The sequence below is a fragment of the Cibotium barometz genome, chromosome 18, assembly GCF_041138505.1.
Source record: "Cibotium barometz isolate CiBa-2024 chromosome 18, ASM4113850v1, whole genome shotgun sequence".
In the NCBI taxonomy this organism is placed as follows: Eukaryota; Viridiplantae; Streptophyta; class Polypodiopsida; order Cyatheales; family Cibotiaceae; genus Cibotium; species Cibotium barometz.
Window position 1 is genome coordinate 19,558,796 of NC_141063.1, and position 18,924 is coordinate 19,577,719.

Genomic DNA, 18,924 nt, shown 5'->3' on the forward strand with positions numbered 1-18,924 from the left:
TCAATAATTTATTATACTATTTCTATAGTAATTTTTATCTTAATTAATCTTTAACTCAATCAAATAGATCACTATTAAACTTAATTTATTATACTATTTCAAATAAATCACTATTAACTCAATCAAATAGATTATTATTAACTTAATCAAATAGATCACTATTAAAAATTTATAGAGAAGCCATGGCCATACCTCAATCCCCAAGAATGATATATAATTGAAAAAACTAAAAATATATACCTTGTAGAAATTATGTAGAAATATGTCGTTTATCGTTGTCTTTGCTCGTTAAGAAGAGCTTTAGAACTTAAAATATGAGAACTGGGAGTCTTCTAATACCTTCTCGTAGAATTGGAATTATCTGACCATCCTCAAGCTCAATCCCCTCTTACTTGTACTCTGACTCTTCTCCCTTCACTCACAAGACTATGGCAAAGTAGCCTTCTCTCATAGGACTACGGCATACTATTCTTCCTTTTTTTTAAACTATGGTGTAGAATTATCTTCCTCCAAAAGACCATAGCAAACTAGCCTTCTCTTCCAAGAGATTAGATAAGAATGAAGGGAAATATGCATCTCAAGGTCTAAATCACCTTGTGGCTACTTGTTGCCTTTTACAGTTTCCCTATATACAGATCCTGACAAAACCAGCGAATGAAGGGAAATATGCATCTCAAGGTCTAAATCACCTTGTGGCTACTTGTTGCCTTTTACAGTTTCCCTATATACAGATCCTGACAAAACCAGCGAATTGTTTTGGCTATAACTCTCTGACAAAAACTCAGAATATAGTTTAACTAGTCAAAAGAACTGGAAGGCATGTGGTCTACATTCCAGTGCGTATAGAATAGGCAAAAACGTCTGTATATAGACGCAAATGTACCATCTTTAGAAATGCGTTGCTTTTTCTTGTCTTCTTATTTCTTTTCAGATTTTTGGAGCGAACATTTTTACTCGATCACTTTCTTAATATTTCTAACCTTATAGTCTCTCTCTCTCTCTCTAAGTGCACTCTCTTTCTTCTTAAAATTTATATTAAAAGAGAATCATTAGATGGCTTGGGAGGGATCTTACACCTTAGTATGTTCTTTGACTATAGCATCACAATGTCATCAACACTACATACTATGCCCAAATTATAATGTAACAAGCCCAAGTCTATCATCTCAAATGACACATAATTCAGCCTTGAAGACTGAAAGCTTCTCCTGATTAGGGCATGTGAGCATTAATTTTGCTATTTTGCAAAGCATGGGTTGAATTGAGTTCTTAACAAAGACAATATCTCTACTCGCCAAAATCCACTTTGTGGCCAGATGGTAAAGTTCTACCCTTTGTTTTCTGAGCTATATCCCAAAAAATGCATTTTACTGTTGTGTTGTTGCTCAGGTACAAGAGCATAAGCAAGAAAATAAAAAACATGCAAATGAGCCACATAGGGCTTTCAATCATTCCAAGCTTCATAAGGGATGATTGTCTACAAGGCTTTGGTGGGGCATCTATTTAGCACATAAGAGTAGTACACATAAAAGCCTTTAACAAAAAAATATAAGGCAAGTCTTGGCCTTTAACCATGCAAGGTGCCATCTCCATAAGAGATCTATTCTTCCTCTCAACCATATCATTTTGCTAAGATGTGTAAGACATTGTACAACATTGATGTTTTATGCAACTTTTCACCATATATACATGAAACTCCTTTGATATATACTCCCTCCCTCGATCTATACAAAGGGTGCCAATTTTACATGCAGACACATTTTCAGCCATAGAAACAAGGTGATTAAAGCATGTAAATATCTTTGACTTTACTTTTAATGAATACACCCACATGTGTCTGGAGTAGTTATTATCAATAAAAGTCACAAAGTAGAGATATCCCCCCCCGCGCCCCGATCGATGGCGTCCACATATATCACTATATATATGATATAATCTTTAAACGACCCTTACCAATCCATCTTTCAGGAATGATGCCCCTTGCATCTTGGCCAAAATGCACCCCTCACATACATGTTTGATAGGGGCCTCAAACTTTGGCAACTCTGACCCCTCTTGCCTTTTAAGGGGCAACAAACTGCTAAAATTCAAGTGACCAAAGCGGGCATACCATATCTCCGCATCGCTCATAGCACATGTGGCAATAACTGAACAATTATTATGTGCCAATCTCTCATACCTCTCTAACCCATGGGTTCAAGTACCAATACCACAATGATGTCTCTATCACTCCGATCATGAACTATACACCTATCATCAATGAATCTGACCACACTAGGCTTGCCCTAGCAATGGTAAAGACTAACAACAAGTCCTTTTTAATGGCTGGCACAAACAAGACTTCTGAGAGATTGATTATTCCACCATTTGGAGTAGTGAGAACAACCTTACCAACTCCTTTCACTAGATATAAGGAGCTCTTTACACATATATGACTCTACCTCCTTGAGGAGTAGACTCAAGGGAGGAAAACGTAATGTGCTTGCTACTAGCACCACTATCGATATGCTAATCTGTTACTCATATACATACATCATAGACAGAAGGGTCATACCTGTAGTGCATAATGAATGCCTAATCATCATGTGTATAGTTCACTGACTCCTTCTTTTCAACACTTCGTGCTAATGCATCAGCCATAGCCATGCTTAGCTCTTTCTTCTTCTCCTTCTCAAGTCTTTTTCTATATTCATTGATATAATGGCATGGCTTCCAATAGTAGTTGCATTTGCCTTTCTTCTTAGGCTTATTACCCTCCTTTTTGACATCCTTTCCAAAAGACTGGATGGATTCTACCTTTGACTTATAGCCACTGTGAGAGAAAAGGCTTTGTTTTTACCCTTTTTACTAGAGTGACTGCCTAACTTCTCACATGTATACTAGTTTGGTTTTGCCAAGATTGCACTTCTTATTATAAGAGCATTGCAACCAACTCATCAAATCTAAGGGCATTGAGCCAAAGTGTGGATGCAAACCCTGGTATGAATCTAGTAAGGCTAAGAGAACAATAGACATAAATGAACTATCCTAATAGGTCGCATCAATACATGCAGGCTGCTCCCTTAGAACAGTAGACACACCAATGAACTATCTTAATAGGTCACATCAATACATGCAAGCTGCTCCGTGAGATCTTTGATCCTGGTGGAAAACTCATCCATTAAATCTCCCTCATTCATATGCTTGTGCAAGTAGGCCAATCGTGCCTTGTTACATACCTGGTAAAGCGCAACAAGAGTATCCTAAGCCTGCTTATTGGAAGTTTCTACATGAGATAATATAAGGAATAATGCTCCTCTTCATAGAGAAGTCCACCAATGCATGTGCCTGTGCATCCCTACCATTCCACCTAGCTTGTTCCGTGAGGTGCAGAGGCATATGCCACAACTACGTAAGTAGTGTCATCATCCAAAGTACTTATCATGTGCTAGTGAGATAGGGAATGCCTCTTTATAACACTTTTAGGTTGATATTTTGGTACATATCAGGCTACATTCATGCAAAGATATAGTTGGAAATAGAGTTAGCATCACCCTAGAGACTTGCATCATTGTCAGGGAATACCAGTTCTACATTAGCGATCTCTCATACAATGCACATTTTGTACATCATTGATTCTCCCTACATGATGCATTTATGAGGGATTATGGAGTCACATGGCATCAATGGTGGATTTGGTATGACATATTTGGTGCTAGTGAGGTAGTTCTATTGGTTGTGCAAGCAGCACTCAAATACTAGAAGACACGTTATTTAGAGCTATTTTGAGACTACCAACCATGGGAAGGGGGAGCATGATGGTGTTGTACATGCATTCTTTAAAAAAATTGTAGCATCACATAATCCTACTTGTTGAATCTTATAGTGTAGGCCACCATAAGCCTACTTATTGAATCTTATAGTGTAGCATCACACAAGCCTATTTGTTGAATCTTATAGTTTAGGCCACTATAAGCCTACTTGAAGAATCTTATAAGCACAAAAGAATCTACTACAAAGTCTCATTTGTCAATACCAAAGTGGGCTTGTTCAAGGATAACGTTAACTAATGCCATCAGGTTTTCGTGCCTACTAGTCGACGACGTTTTACTATAGTAGGCTGAACGCAAGCGAGTGGGCAAAAACGGAGAAGTGGTAGGTATCCAGAGCTACAAGCAGAGCTAAAAGTGGCCAGGCGATGCAATGCGGCATTTTCTGAGGTAGATGGCATATTTATCTATGTGAGGGTGATGCAACTGTAGTCCGTCACTTAGAGCCTATTTATCTAGTTTCCCTAGTGCCTCTATACACTAAGCTACATAGGGTGACATTTGTCTCCACTAATTTGTTGAAATCCCTTTCCAAATTGGTATAGTCCTCTATCAAGCATGAAAACTTCTTTTTAAAATTTTATATTCTAGAGCCTTCAGTTCTTCAATTTAGTAAATATCCTTTTCAACCTGTTTTTCAAAGGTCTCCTTAGCTTTGGTGAGCTCCTTGTTATCTCCAAGAAGGCAACCACCTAATCTTTATGCACTTGATGCCTCCCTACTAGTAGGGACAAGGTCTACTCTTGTAATAAAACTACTTTCTTTAGATTATTGCAGAAGTGTCGGGTTGTGGCCTGTAAAATTAACCTTTTGACACAACTACTTTAAAAATCTCTTTGAGCTATACAATTTTGTAAATTTGGCAATATGACATAGGAAAGCTATCTCAAGGTCTTATAGAGTATTTACACACGCTATATGAAAACTTTTCAAACTTGGTACAAGCATCAACGAGCTCCTTACGACGATCAGCAATACTCTTCCATTAATTTTCCTCATTTTCCTTTACCAATGTCTTTTTCTTAGCAACTTTAGCATGAAAATCACTTATGGGCATTTGGTGGAGGACACATGAAGGGAAAGGATGGCCCATTGAATTGGAAATAAGAGTGGAGGTTATTACTTGATTTGCTATAGATTTCGATCCACCACTGCCTAGTCTAGTGATTTTATCATCCTTCGACCTCTATTACACTATCGTGATTTATTAAATATTTGACTTCTATCATCTTTTGCCACTTTTGGCATATCTAAAAGATGACTATTTCACAACCTAAATATAGCACTCTTTGAAGCCGTCCACCTCCATTTCCAAGATAAGATAGCCCTTGACTTCTTCATTGTGATTGAGCTCTAACTTCTTTAACTTAGCCCCCCATTGGTTGTAGATGCCCATGTTTGTTGCTCTTAACTTCCATATTGCCCATCACCCAGTGTGAGATGTATGGGGACTATAATCTCCATTAAAATTGTTGCTCCCAAACTGTACACCATGGGAAATAGAGTAAAACCAATGCATATAGAAAGTCCACAAAGTAGGATAAAGCTTCTAATCCCAATCAATTACCTTCTTTGAAATCTTTTCAAGAACTTTATTAATGGATTAAGCTTGAACATTATTGTTGAGATAATAAAAGCACATTGTTGTATTTAGGCTAAATCAAATAGCTCGATAACTTTTGAGACCTCTTGCAAAAATTTCCAAATGCTCAATCCAAAATTATCTAGAAAACCTGCATGAAAAGTTGTCAAGATTTTATTTAAAAAATCCTACATCATCCTTTGAAAAGTTATTAGACCATTGTTCAATCCAAAAGTCATCACATTTGAAGAAAAATCACCCCATTCTCTTTTCAAAGGTTATTATTTCTACGTCTTCTAGAGCTATTGTAACCTGATTTGATACAACAAAAGTACCCCATTCTTTTTCAAAGGTTGTTTTTTCTATGTCTTCTAGAACCATAAGCACCTGACTTTAATTTGTATCTCATGTTTGGCCATAACATCCAAAATTAAATCCATGAATGGTACTAGAAACAAATATGTTTTAGCTACTATATTCAACTTTCTATAATCCACACAAACTCAAAGTTTGTCATTCTTCTTTAGAATAATGGCAATCATGAGAAACCTGTTTATCTTATCTAAGGATAAATTAATCATACTTTGAAAATCTTATCTTATCTAAGGATAGACTAATCATACTTTGAAAAACTTATCAATCTCCTCCTCAATTGTTTTTGCATAATCATGATTTCTAAGGTAACAATGTTGTTGACTACATCTTCTTCAAGATTAATGTGGTACTAGTAGAACTATGGATATACTTCTTTTTCATATCTTTATAGCTCCATGTAAAAACAAGCACATAAGACGTAAACATTTCATGAGGCTTAGTATCAATTCTAGAGTCAACTTTAAGCTAACTTGGACATTTCATGATCTTCGTACCAATTCTAGAGTCAGCTTTAAGCTAACTTGAACAATCTTTGGATTTTGCTCATCTTTGAGATTCATATCTTTTAATTCATCTGATTTAAATCTTTGGATTATTTGCATCTCTTAATCATGTGCTTCTTCTCTTGCATAAGTGCTTTGACATCCTCCAAGACACCTACTTTATCAAAAGGTTAGACTAGTTGAACACCTAGGGATACTCTATGAACATCAATTTCAAAGAGAGACACCAAATCAAGCTTGCTTCTCTAAATTTCCTCTTCTTCATTTAGTTTTAATCCTTCGAGCCAATTCAAACTATTTCACACATTATATGTACTAAAACAACTTCATCCACCATTTTGATGGAAAAAGAAGTCAATTCTAGTTCTGTGATTCCTAATTCCTTACGGGTGGTATTGGAAAGGATATTCACACCCAATCCAAAATCATACCTTTAGAGGATTTTTCCTATAATCATAATATCAATTTTGGAATCACATCATCCCTATTTGTCATTCCAATCTGATACCTTTGAGAATTACTTCTACCTTGTTATATTGTTTGCCCAACACTATCAAAATGTGATTGAAGACGTATGTACTTAATACAATAGCAAGGTAGCTTTCTTAGAATGTGGAAAAATAAAAATTTCCTTTGGATTCAGTTACTGCTGCTCTCATCTTTTCGTGCTTACTTCACTACACAATAGGCTACTTTCACCATGTTAACCACCGGAGCTTTGTTAGAGGTTAAAGCTTCCAACATTTTAGATGTCCTCTCCTTCAGATCATGTTGATGCTTTTACTACAATGGACAGTTTTTTTAATTCCTGAGTGCTTTGGAATAAGAACCTTAGAAGCTAGAAGATGCTCCAATCTATGTCTAGTTTCAACTTGGTTAACTAAAACATCTCTGTTGTGGCCAAACCCACATTCTTCTATTTTCTTTTTAGAAACATTAGCCTAATGTATGAATAATTAACCTATTCTATTTTCTTTTAGAAACATTAATCTACTGTATGAACAATTATGTCAAGAAAATATCACACTACTTGGAAAATTGCAATGCTCCTTTTTATGTCCTTTATTAGAGCATTTGTGCACTAGACATCCTTTCAAAGACCTCTTTTGGTTGTATCATTTTTAGTATTCTACTTGGTAGCACCACTCACTTATTATAAAAGCTTTTCCTTTAGTTTTTCATGTGCTTTCTTCTTAGTTTTTAGTATCATTTTTAGTATTCTACTTGGCAGCACCACTCACTTATTATAAAAGCTTTTCCTCTAGTTTTTCATGTGCTTTCTTCTTAGTTTCTTCTCATTATCCAATTTATCCAAATGAATTTCTACATCACAGGCATAAGCCAGATCAAAGTATAATGATTCATCCTTCTTCTTTTTTCTTCTTTGTACCCTTCTTTAGGGAACTAATTAACAACCATGGAATCTTTGTATCCTTATTTAGGGAACTAATTAACAATCATGGAATCTTTTTCATTCGTGACACTACCACCACAATTCCCATCAAATGGATAATTTGTATCTAGAACCACTTGAAATTCCTCCTTAAACCCATCAAAAAACATTCGACCAATAAGATATCATTTAGATGAACTACAAAATCAAGTTACTTAAAGATAGTCTAGAATTACACTACCATATTTGGCTTCTTTTATGAACTTGGTTGCATCTTGTGTAAGAGTTAAAACTAAAGTTTAATCTACTATCTGGGAAGGCAGTGCTCAAAGCATCCAAAATGAGAATTTGCAAATTACAAAAGTTAATCCTTAGCCCTTTCAGATTGCAAGGGAGTATGTTTGTTATTCTTTTATTAGTCCAAATATCATTAACCATGCAAACAAACTTAAATTCCATCACATGAGTGTTTGTATACTCCTTCTTCCATCTAAAAAAATGAGGCAAGGAGACCTTTAAATACCCTTGATATTGGGGAATGACTTGAGCTATTCCTTTAGTTGGTAGGATATAGGTGTAAGACTAGCTATAGATGTAATCTTGACATGATCATTAGGGTTAGCACAAGATTTCTAGCTAGAATCTAGAGCTACTTGTTCTAGTCTTATCAGTTAGGGGATGTCCATGAGACCTAATTCACAAACTATTCCTATTCTCTTTACCCAGAGCCCATGTTCAAAAATGACATTCTAAGCAGCAAGACTGTAAATCCTTAGTGTCAAACCACATCACCATAAATGACTTCTTTCATCTCAAAGGGTTTCCAAATCTTTCAACTTGTATTTTGTTTATTGACTCATTGAGTATGCCACTACACACAAATAGTCTCAAAACTAAGAAAACTAAAGCTTACAAAGAAACAAATGTACAAGGATGTGGACCCCACTAATATCTATTGAAATTAAAGAAATGGATTATGTTAAACTCTATAATATCTATATTTATTCAACAACTAGCAAGATATAAAGCTAAGTAATGATTATGGTTTTGATCCACAAATTCTAAGATAAAATTATCCGCTCATAATGGGGAGGATCTTCTAGGAGGTATGTTGCTCTCTTTTGAAAATAAATATCTTTGGATTCAATCAAAGACCAAACAATCACACCTTTTGTTGAGATTCACAAATAGAAAAGCTACATATACATGCAAAATGAAATGCAAGCAAGTAAAGCACTTCCCGTTGTTTCTCTTAACGTTGTCAGCTTTGTTTTGCTTGTAGTAACTACTATGGAGTTAGTGTCGTTTTCGATATCTGTTTCACACTCCTCGCCACCATTGGTGCTTGTGTTAGAGTCATCCCATGTGGACTCAAGTTCATTATAACCAATACCCTCAACATTAGAAGGTAGAACACAAATCCTTTGCAATAGCACAACCTTGGGGAGCTCCTCACCATCAGTTTGTAACCCATGTAGATCCTCTGGTTCCCCCTTGTAGCCATCATATATATCCAGTTTAGATCATCTTTAGGCTCAATAGCCAGTTTTTTTAGAATCCTTGTAGGGTGGGTCCTTCCCTACATTGATCTCTTCTATGCAAGTATAGTAATATTACAATGGGACTAAATGAGTGGTGGTGTTCAAACGATTTTCAAAAAGTCCTTCACTACCCATAGGATGTATGCAGCCAGTTACAAGATTAACCCTGATGATGGAATCATCAAAATTGGAGATAGACATGGTTCTTAGACCAGTCATGCACCATCTTTGTCTCTCTCATGAAGGGTATCCTAAGATCATTTCATACGATTTGGGCTATTTGGAAAGTCCATGACAATGAAGGTATGTTCAACTTGATGTTTAAGAACCTTGACCTTTAAATCTCATAACATCCCAATAGGTTTGGCGAAAGTCCCATCAGCCACTTGACAATGATATCTAAGACTTCCAGACACATCTTGGCCATCTTCTCCCATCATTTTTTGGTGATTATGCTCACTCCCGTAGCACCATCTAAGACTCCCATTTGGCAGTGAGACTGGTAGTAATGTGTTGGACTCATTACCTTCAAGGCATTGTCCAAGTTTATTAAGTGGGATTTTAACCATAGGTTTGGAGTTTCCTTCTTCCACTGGGATTGTTGATTCGGGCAAAACTCAACGTGTCTCCATTTTATAGTGGGGACATGCCTTATTCATGTCAACAAATGGTGGTAATCCTACATTAAGTTATCCATTAAGGAGAGCTCTCATCGCTTCAAACAATTTAGAATCTCCACTTAATTGAGCTATTATCATTATACTTATTGTTTGTGAGGCCATAAAATCCGGTAATTTAGGGATGTTTAGTGGCAAACGCATGACCTCCTTTCCATAAAAAGGTGTCAATGAGACTAGAAAATCCATCTCTCGAGATGGGCTCAGGGTTTCCATATGATAGTTGTCCCTTCAACAAATCAAGGATTAAACTACGAGTGGTGGAGGACTCAATCTCTTCCATGATGACACTGGGCACATCTAGAGGTTTGTGAATCTCAGTAGTCATTAAGGTATCTAAGACTCTCACTTCCTTGGGCTTTGATTCCAACTCCTCTTGTGTTTTTGTAACGAAGTCACTAAATTTTTGGACTTGCTCAACCTCCTTGTGAGGGTCAGGGGATAAGAGCCAAGTTTCGTCATGTGTGATTTAATTTTAGGAATTACAGGTTCTCTTGGGGTCTCCTTTCTCGTGCTCTTGGTTTTGGGTGGTAATTGGCCCTTGTGAAGTTCGAGTCCTCATCCAAGTCCCTAATGAAGATTGGCTCTTGAGTCGTTCTTCCTAGATTTGTCTTTTTATTCTTTTTCATTTTCCCATTCTTAATCGACTTTTTTCTCATATGGCCCTTCTTCTTGTTAAACTCTGCCTTCCGAGGCCACAAATCATTGCTTGAGAACATGGTTCTGACTTGTTAAACTCTGCCTTCCGAGGCCACAAATCATTGCTTGAGAACATGGTTCTGAGCTTGTATAGCCGGGTGATAGCAATCAAAGGTGTGGGATCTAGACTTTTCAAGATCTGCCTTTGGGTTTGATTACTTACCCCAATCTTGTTTCGGGGTGTGATGATGGGTCCTGTCTCTGGACTTGTCACCGTAGATTTGTTGGGGCAGTCCTTAATCCAATGATCTATGCCACAACGATTACAAGTAGCTAGTGATATGTTTGAGGGCACATCTTGGTTGAGTTGAGGAAACTTTATAAGGAATTCCAAAACTCAATGGGGACCTTGATAATGGTAACATTGAAGAGGCATTCTCCTTCCCATTGCATTAATGTCCCGGACCCTTCTGATCGTGGCAAGTTGGTAAACTGACTTGACTCCCCCTCTCCCAGCCACTACATATAGTCAAGAGGATGAAGCTCCATGGAGTCCTTAAAGAGGTGTAGAATAGGTTCAACATCCACCTCATATTCTTGGTCATTGGTAGGCTCCTCGAAGCTTAATTGATTAAGAGGTGTCCCCCTTGGTGACACCTCTAAATCAATAGGCTCCTCAAAGCTTAATTGATTAAGAGGTGTCCCCCTTGGTGACACCTCTAAATCAATAGGCTCCTCAAAGCTTACTTGATTAAGATGTGTCACCCTTGGTGAAGGTGGTTGTGATCCTAAGACTGGTAGAGGTAATGGAATATTGGGTGCATTGTGCATACCCTTTGATAGGAATTGTTGCATGGGATACTCAATTGTTGCTTGATTTGTTCAAGACCTAGGGCTAGTGTTTGTGGTGGTGCTGGCAGCAAGGCTGGTTGTGGTCTCATTGTGTTGGCAATAGCCTATAGACATGTTCAGTAATCTCAGACTTTGTGACCATAACGCCCACAAAAGCTATAGTTACCATTGTAACAATCTCTTAAAATTGGACATTCACTAGTGGTATATCCTTAACAACAAATGGAACACCAATGAAGCTCTCTCCTTGGGTGCATGTGCACATTGTTTGGAGCTTTGCTAGTCTTCGTTTCCTCTTGGAGAGCTTTTGAGAAGTCAGTCCAAGTCATTTCCGCTAAGTACCGCCTTTAGCTACTACAAGTTTCGTACTACAAGTTTCGTAGTGGTGGTACTATGACCACTGGCTGGATGATGCAAGTTAGAATCTGAAACTCTGACTCCCCTTATCATCAGGTTATCCTCAAGTTGGATGGGCCATTATGAGTGGTGTAGTTCCCCATATTTGTAAAGTCTGGAATTGTACTAATAGCATCTTAAGTGGGTACCTCTTTATGGTCTCAGAATGTAAAGCCCGTGCTAGTAGATTCTTGGAGTCCTGTGTAACCTTAAGGAAAAATAACAGGAGTCTCCATCGTGGAGCTACGCATCACCACATATGTGGGAGAAATAGAGCTTATTGATGGTGACTCCATCTTACTCAAGGTAGGGCCTCACACATTGCTCATCCCAACCTATGTCACAAGAAGTCACATGGGCATGGTGATTCCCTATCTAAGCCTCTCTTGCTCTACAATAGCATGAATACATTCCATAAACATCCAAAGTCGTGCTCTTCTTTGTTTGTGGAAGTAAACACGGCTTGTTTAATTTCCTCCCAACTAACAACATAAATAAGGCTCGTAGGTCTATCAAGGTTTCTTGGGTTGCATCGAATTCCAAGCTCTCGGTTCTCACTAATGTCTCTGAGAATCTTACATCTAGATCCACCTTGGATATGAATTTATATGTTCTCTAGGCTGTCAATCACCTGAGCAACTGGGTTGCATCAAATTCCTAGCTCTTGATTTGCAGTAATCTCTGAGAATCTTACACCTAGATCCACCTTTGATATGAATTTGTGTGCTCTCGCGCTCTCTAGGCTGTCAGTCACCTGAGCAATTGTGGTGAAGCTAGGGTGGCTTGCCCAAGTGGTGCAGTTTGGGCCGCTAATCGTTGTTGGGCTCAGCGTAAAGTCTCTTCCTCTTTCGCCCTATAGCAGCTTGGATTAGGGCTTCTACTTCTTGCACCTCCTCTTTGGTCGTGTAATATGGCTATAAGGTTTAGGCAAGTTTTTAGTCTATAGGCTTCAGGTTGTCAATTAATATTGGTCCCATGTGGAAAGGGATTTCCACCTGCATGAGGTTCGTATGTTTGACTTGGGGCCTAAAGCCTACACGCATTAAATGCAACCAAGCAAAAGAGTTAAAACTAGTGGCCCAAATTATAATGTGGATTAAACTAGGTTAATCTATATTATTAGCACTAATGCAAAAATGTAGAAAACTTACAGAACACCGAAATTAATATGGTTTGTAAATCCTATTCCAAATCATTGTTTTTAACCCAATTTTTTCGTGTAAGGAGTTGAAATTGGGATAAACCCTATGGGTAACCTAATTCATTAAATTTAAAGCCCAATTTATTGTTTTTAACATGTAAAACTGAAAAATAATAGAAAATAGAAAATGTAAAAATTGACCAAAAAACTTGAATTTGAGAAATCAAAGGACACATGATTTTAGGGCAACATGAAAAACTGAACATAGAATTCCTAAGATAACAAAAGAATGCAAAACGAAAACAAGAAATGAAACAAAATCAAAGTCTACTCCTTTCTTGCAAAAACCAAAAATATGACCAATTTAACCATTCACAAGCTCTCAAAATACATTATGGCTATGCGGTGGGACTATTCCCCGGCACAATGACATCACTTATGGGAAGCTGTGGCACCATAGAAAGAACGCAGGGAACAACCCAATATCGTGGGGCTTTGCTCAACTATAGTCCGGAGCACAAACAACTCAACCGAGAAACTAGTTTACTGTGGCCTAGCACACAAATGCACAGTCGGGGTACGTCACTCACCTCATGAAAGTTGGTTTCCTGGGATTCTTGTAGGAGACGATGTTGCCACATCCACGCCCAAAAGTTCCACTCCAACACCGCCGCACTCCAATGGAAGCTTGACCCTCCTCAACACTCAATCTTACACACTCACTCTCTCACACACACATGCAAGCAAGCACACATAAGAGCTCAAACAAGCAAGCACAAATAAGAACTCAAACAAGTAAAAGGAAAGCAAGTAATAGTACAGGAGAGTAGAGAAGAAGAGCACTCTATCATTATGCATAAAAGAATGAGTGGTAAGAGTTACATTTTGCCTCTTATGTGTGGCTGTTAGGGTTTACACTCTTGGGTAGCCAAAGTTAAAAATTAGGTCCTAGGGCTCATTCGGCCACTCTAACTTGTGCAAACACCTAATCCACAAATAGTACTTTCCCCCTAAGATCTCATGGTGTGCCTTTAATAGACAAATGGGCAATCACCCACGCAAAATAATACATAATAAGTACATTCCAGTGAAATCTAACGTTTCCAATGACTTCGTCCAAAATTGTTGAAGATGGTAAGGTGGCCGGCATCGATGATATAGAGGTCTTCAGCAAGGGTTAACAAACCTATACAAACTCGATCAATTTGGCAATCAGCAACCTTTGCCACTCAATCAATTTGGCAATTAGAAAACTCTAGCATAAATTTTCTGGCACCTAAGCTTTGTAGAGTTGCAATGAGGTAACTTGTTTAAGCACACAAAATTTTCCTTAATTTTGGATATATGTTGTACAATGGGCAAGAAAAACTATCCTTCAAAGTCAAAGCTCTAGAACTAATTATATTTGACAGTCTATGTGTGGGAAGATTATTAAAATTATGGTGATGGATGTTGTGTCAGTGAGGGGGAGTATGGTCAAGTTGTTTTTGTTCATTAGACAAAGGCTATTATGTGTATGTGTTAGATTTTTATACATTGCTATGGTGTGGGAACTTAACCTTTTATTGGGGGATTATGTATTTTTCTCATGTTTATGCTAGTCGTTGTGGCCAGTCAGCCAGCTTCATGGTGCACTCGACCAGCTCTTGGCCTCCTTTAAAGGACTCTTCCCCTCATCACTCTTGTATCCAATCCCAAGCACACATTGAAATGCCCATTTTGTTGCTGGCTATCACCATTGCAAGTCTCTTGCTAATCAATAAAGTGATCTTGTCTACAATCTCTCTCTCTCTCTCTCTCTCTCTCTCTCTCTCTCTCTCTCTCTCTCTCTCTCTCTCTCTCTCTCTCTCTCTCTCTCTCTCTCTCGCCTATGCATACTCCAACATGGTATCAAACATCTAGGTCCTAGCTACTATCATCTACATTTTAAGCCTCTCCTCTCTCATGCATTTCTAGAAGCAGAAGGTGGCTACATTTTCTCTTCTACAGCTAAGTTTTCTTCCTTGATTGCCTCTTCACATCATTGTTTTTCTCTTGGTGGTGCTCTTACCCCGAGAAACTCCTGCAAAGCGACAAGGTGTAAGTCCAAGGTAGCTACGTTTTGCTTTTCTAAGCATTTTCTGGCAGTGGTTGTTTTTACAGTCAGGACAACTTCTAGAGGTGGTCTATTCACATGTGGTGTAACCCGACAAGAGACCTCGACAGCTCTAGTTCTTCCCTAACTTCTTCTCCCTGTGGTTGGGTCTTTTTGGTACACTTTGGTTGACTATTTTATTGTTGTCTAGCCCCTCTTCTCTCTCAATTTTGAGAGGGGCCTGATTGGTCCTCGTGCTTTCCTCCATTGAAAAGTGCTCGAGAGAAGTCTTGGAGTGCTGAGATTTGTGTTTTTTTATGGTGCTTGTTGCTACTGTGGATATGGCTCCCCCTTGTGTGAACAAGGAGGACAGGTTGGATGGAACCAACTATGCTCATTGGTAGTTGAATCTGCGGGTCTAGTTTATTCATAAGGGTTTGTGGGAGATTGTTTAGAGTAGTGAGAAGAAGCCCGAGCATCCTCAAAACTTAAGGCATTGGACCCATGTTCAGGAGGATGAATTCCTTAAGGAATTAAAAGACTGGGAGGATCATGATTCGAAGGCACACTTGGTGCTTGGGTAGACCATTACGAAGGAGGTCTCACTAGCCTTGTAAACTCTTGCTAGTGCATATCAAGTTTGGTCCAAGTTGGAGGATCTCTATGCGCGAGATTCCCCAATGAAAGGCAATTACTCTCCAAGGGAAATGCACTTGTTTTTAATGAAGGCCAAGGTTATCCATTTACTGGAAATGGGTGCTACCTTATCCTCTACTCAGTTAGCTATGCTTATCCTCACAAAGTTTTCTCCAGAGTATGATGTGGTTTCTCAAGCTCTATGGTGCGACGTCACAGAAAGCAAGTTGGATTTTAATGACCTTAGCTCCCTTCTCTTGGATTTTAATGACCTTAGCTCCCTTCTCTTGGAAGAAGAATCTGTCCTTATTTCATAAGGGAAAGTCAAGAATGGTCATAATCAAGCACTTTCTATAGTGTAGAAGAAAGGTCAGAGTCGTTTGCTACTCATGTGGGAAGAAAGGACATTTATCTAAGGGCTACTTGTCCAAAAAGAAGGATAGGGGAAAGGGCAAGTATTCATCCCAAAAGAAGGGAAAAATAGGACACATGACAATGATTCAGATACTTCTAGTGACACATCTAGGGCTACAAGGGTGCTTTTTGGCTCAAGAGGACTAGGATGGTGTTCTTCTCTAGTTATACAGATAGTTTTCCTCCATGCGCTTCTAGCTAGAGGAGGCTTGTGGTGGGTGGGAGAGGGGGCTGTTAGCATATCCATTTTTTGGTGCATGGGAACCATGAGTTGGAGTTCCATTCTTGAAAAATCTGGTAGGACAAGGTCAACTTTGCGAGCTATGAACTAGATGTGTTCTAGGTTCATTACTTGGTGTAGCAAAAAATATGGACTGGATGTGTTCCTAGTTCATTGATTGAGGTGCAAAGCTTAGGCATGTGGACACAAGCTTGTATATGTGTGTGAAACTAGTTTTTGGGGACATAGGCAAGCCGATGTGCGTGGGATAGTGTGGCCACAACCAAATCTGGTCCAATTGGCACAAGTTCGTTAGGGTTAGCTACCCATATCCTTATAAAAAAGATCCCTTAGTCTTATATTAACATATCACTCACATAGGCAAGCCGATGTGCATGGGATAGTGTGGCCACAACCAGATCTGGTCCAATTGGCACAAGTTCGTTAGGGTTAGCTACCCATATCCCTATAAAAAAGATCCCTTAGTCTTATATTAACATATCACTCATGAGAGATATGAGGTACACTGTGAGGAGCTCAACTGAAGGGCATGAGCCCAACACAGGTGGAGAGAGAGACAATTCTTGTAACCTCTTGTTCTTTAGCAACATATTCATGGTGGAGAGGGAGACGATTATTCTAACCTCTTTTTCTTTAGCAATATATTTATGGTAGAGATAGAGACATTTTTTGTAGCCTCTTGTTCTTCATCAACAAGAGGCATTTTTTATAGCCTCTTATTCTTCATCAATGTATTCATGGTGTTCATCTTGTTGCATCTACTATGCCATCTATTTTTTTAACATGGTATTAGAACCAAGGCTTTGATAATCTTCCCATGTGAAAGTGAGTGTTGGTGGATCTACACAGACATAGATAATGTTGTGTTTTGGTGGCTTTAGAGCATGGAAGGAGGTGTTTGATTAGCCAACGGTTTTCTAACATTGGTGTTTGTAAGCTTGTTAATAGACATCCATGGATGACACATTATGGAAATATGTCCATATGCTAAATATGTGATGTAAGATGCGAATGCATCCACTCCTTGGAAATATTTAGATTTTATGTTTATATGTAGATTATTTTTAGTATGATCATAGAGATTTCAAGGCTACATGTGATTGTAAGATCATTGATAGGTGTAGATTATTTTGTGTTGGTATGTAGATTATTTTGAATATGATCATGGAGCTTTCAAGGTTACATGTGATTGTAAAATCATTGATAGGTGTAGATTATTTTGAGCGTGATCATGGAACTTTCATGTCCACAACCATTATCATTGATAATTGTTGAGACTAGGAGTGGTACTCTGAGTCCTTGGTATAGATTCAAAAGATAATTGTCCTTCACAGCCAATCAGTGGGATACACAGCTAGAGCTGGTGGGAAGATGAAAGGTGTTGACATCTTTGTTATTAGATAGCCTAAAAGGGATCTCAAGTTGCTTATGTAGTTTTGCATACGTAGATCATAGGGATAGCTTCCTAGATGATTGATAATGACAAGCTTTGCCCTTGGTGAAAGTCTATGCTGCAAACAACGATATTCAAAGAACAAGAGTTATCCATTTTGACCTAAGTAGTTGGTAGATGCATATAGCTCAAGGTTAGAGTTAGCACACTAATAATGTGTCACTCCTAAAGCATGTTAGCTCCTCACATGGTTTTGTCCCTTCCTCTACAAGCTCCAAGGTGTATTTGATCAAAAGTTGCAATGATGAATGAGAGTGGGTGTTGATTGAGGTAGCAGAAGATCATGCTTGAGGGAGGACATAGTGTTGGTCTCATTAGAAGGTTTGGAGTGGATTATATATATGGATGTGTGGATGGAGAGATCCTCTAGAGATATTGGAAGAACATCAACATCTACATATGTACGTTGACTCAACAATCAAGAGATGGGAGGGGTTGTTGGATCTACTAAACATGTGATGGACATCTCCATGTTGTAAGCTCGTCTAGGAGAGAGACTGTCAAGACCTTTATGACACTTGGAGAAGAAACTCTAATTCTCAAGCACAAAAATTAGAGCATAACAAAGACTTGCATAAATTAAAAGCATATTCTTAATAAATAAATTTAAAAAAACAAAAGATCTAGAGAATAAGAGATCACCATCGACACAAGATTGGGTTGAATCTCCCTTGGATAAGTGTGGCCCTTATATCACTCACCCATATTCATATGTATTAGAAAAGCTTACGGTTCAAACAGATAACTCCAAAAACAAAGCACAAGTGCTATTGAGATTTTAAGAGTAAAAGCTTTACAAAAATATAGCAAGTAATAATTGCCTTAATATGAAACCATAAAAGATGTTCACATGTCTTCCAAAATATTTCATAGTGGTCCAACACATGTTCCACTTACGATTAACACATAATCTACCACTCAATCATCACCTATATCTAAAATAATATTAGTCAGTGTATATAGTTGATTAAACATGCTATATCAATCAGGCACAAGATGTTCTTCTTCATTTACCAATTTAAGAGATTGTTCTAAAGTAGGATGAGAAGGTAGAGGTCCTCTAAAAGGTCTCAAAAGACTAATATGAAAATAATTATGAATATACCAATTAGAAGTAGCTCCAACTTGTATGCATTATCGTTTATCTTTGCAATTATCTTGAAAGATCCATAAAATCTAGGAGCTAACTTTTCTACAG